At 54.9% G+C, this 2,326-nt stretch overlaps 1 non-coding gene across 1 annotated transcript; it reads right to left on the bottom strand.

Moving 5' to 3' along the window:
- Positions 1 to 430: 430 nt before the first annotated feature.
- TRNAL-AAG (transfer RNA leucine (anticodon AAG)) lies at positions 431 to 512 on the bottom strand. The gene has a single exon. It is a non-coding gene; the product is annotated as a tRNA-Leu (tRNA).
- Between the last annotated feature and the right edge of the window lie 1,814 nt (positions 513 to 2,326).

Consider the following 2,326-nt stretch of genomic DNA (forward strand, 5'->3'; position numbering starts at 1 on the left):
TGTATTACTAGCTAAATGACAAACATATACCTACATTCTTAGAGTATAGGCCTTTACAGACAGGCCTGAATATCTATATCCTAACAGTGTCAGTAACTGAAATGACCTTTTCTCCCCATCTCACTCTCTATTTCCTTCCTGTTTCCCCCTCCCCCCAAAAATCTAACTCCCTTTCCAGCCCAGTTATTGTGGGGCCAGACAGTCTCCACGAACTCCAGTGCTGGACTTTGCTGGTGATGTGAAAGGCGCTCCCAGTACTAGGGTGCTACTGGCTTTCAGTTTTAAACTAGATGGAAGCACAGATGGGAGGTGGAGGAGAGGACAAGAGAATTGGTGAAGAAGGTCTCAGTTCAAAAGATCAAGGAAGCCCCCAAAATCAGGACTGAAGCTCCATTCTGCATTCATGGCAGGTTCAGAGTGGCTAAAGAGATGGCAGTGGTGAGATTTGAACTCACGCGTCCAAAGACACTGGAACCTTAATCCAGTGCCTTAGACCGCTTGGCTACACTACCATCTCTAAAAAGATGACTGTTTTGTCCTCTGTGAGGGCTTGTCTACTTAGGTCACTACAGTAGAGTGGAGGAGGGACCCCCCAGCAGCTCAGGGGGTGTCACGGAGTGTGGGGGAGTCCAGGCCCTGCACCCCTCTTCCTGGGATTCACTGAGACTCTCAGCCAGCCAGTAAAATGGAAGGTTTATTGGACCACAGGAAAACCGTCTCAAACAGAGCTTGTGGGTATAACCAGGACCCCTCAGTCAAGTCCTTCTGGGGGAGCAGGGAGCTTAGACCCCAGCCCTGGGGTTCCCTGCATTCCTCTACCCAGCACCAAACTGAAACTAAAGCCACCCAGCAGGCTCTCTCCTGCAGCCTCTGTCCACATTCCTGGGCAGAGGTGTTACCTCCCCCTCCCCCTCCCGGCTCAGGTGACAGGCTTTCAGGTCTCCCATCCCCAGGGAACATTCCCAGGTCAACACTCCCCCCTCCCTGCTGCGTCACATCCTCACATCTCTCCCCCCTTCGAGACTGAACTGAGCGGGGTCACTGTGACCAGTGACCTGGGGAAGTTCAGGGCCCCCTCTCCAGGACAGTGCATCCGCTATCAGGTTGGCACTTCCCTTCACATGGACCACGTCCATGTCATAATCCTGCAGGGGCAGGCTCCATCTCAGGAGCTTGGTGTTGGCTCCTTTCATCTGGTGCAGCCAGGTCAGGGGAGAGTGGTCGGTGTACACGGTGAAGTGTCGCCCGAAGAGATAGGGCTCTAGTTTCTTGAGGGCCCACACCATGGCCAGGCACTCCTTCTCGATGGCCGCGAAGTGTTGCTCCCGGGGTAGCAACTTCTTGCTCAGATACACGATGGGGTGTCTCTCCCCCTTTTCATCCTCCTGCATTAACACCGCCCCCAGTCCTGTGTCTGAGGCGTCGGTGAACACCACAAAGGGCTTGTCAAAGTCTGGGTTTGCCAGAAGTGGGCCACTGACCAGAGCCTCCTTCAGCGCCCAGAAAGCCTCCTGGCACTGCTCGGTCCAGACCACCTTGTCTGGCTTCCCCTTCTTGCATAGCTCAGTGATGGGCGTAGCTATGGCGCTAAAGTGGGGCACAAATCTTCGGTAGTATCCTGCCATCCCAATAAAGGCTTGGACCTGCTTTTTGGTGTGGGGAGCGAGCCAGTCTCTGATCACCCCCACCTTAGCTGGTTCCGGCTTTAGGCAGCCACTCCCCACCCGATGGCCCAGGTAAGATACTTCAGCCATCCCCACCTTGCACTTCTCCGCTTTTACAGTCAGCTCAGCCCACTGGAGTCGGTCCAGCACTTGTCTAACCTGGGACACATGGTCCTCCCAGGTCTGGCTAAAGACACAGATATCATCAATATATGCCATGGCAAAACTCTCCATCCCCCTCAGTAGCTGGTCCACCAGGTGCTGGAAGGTGGCCGGCGCTCCCTTGAGGCCGAAAGGCAGGGTCAGGAACTCATAAAGCCCCAGAGGGGTGATAAAGGCCAATTTCAGCTGGGCTTCTGCATCCAGCGGCACTTGCCAGTAGACCTTTGTAAGATCCATGGTGGTAAGATACCGAGCTCCTCCCAGTTTGTCTAGGAGCTCGTCAGACCTGGGCATGGGGTAGGCATCAGATACAGTGATGGCATTGAGCTTCCGATAGTCCACACAGAACCGGATCGACCCGTCCTTTTTGGGGACCAGCACCACCGGCGAGGCCCAAGGGCTGGCAGATGGCTGGATCACCCCCAAAGCCAGCATGTCCCTGACCTCTCTTTCCAGGTCCTGAGCAGTTTTCCCTGTGACTCGGAAGGGGGAGCATCTTA

The sequence above is a fragment of the Eretmochelys imbricata genome, chromosome 28 (genome assembly GCF_965152235.1).
Source record: "Eretmochelys imbricata isolate rEreImb1 chromosome 28, rEreImb1.hap1, whole genome shotgun sequence".
Taxonomy (NCBI): domain Eukaryota; kingdom Metazoa; phylum Chordata; order Testudines; family Cheloniidae; genus Eretmochelys; species Eretmochelys imbricata.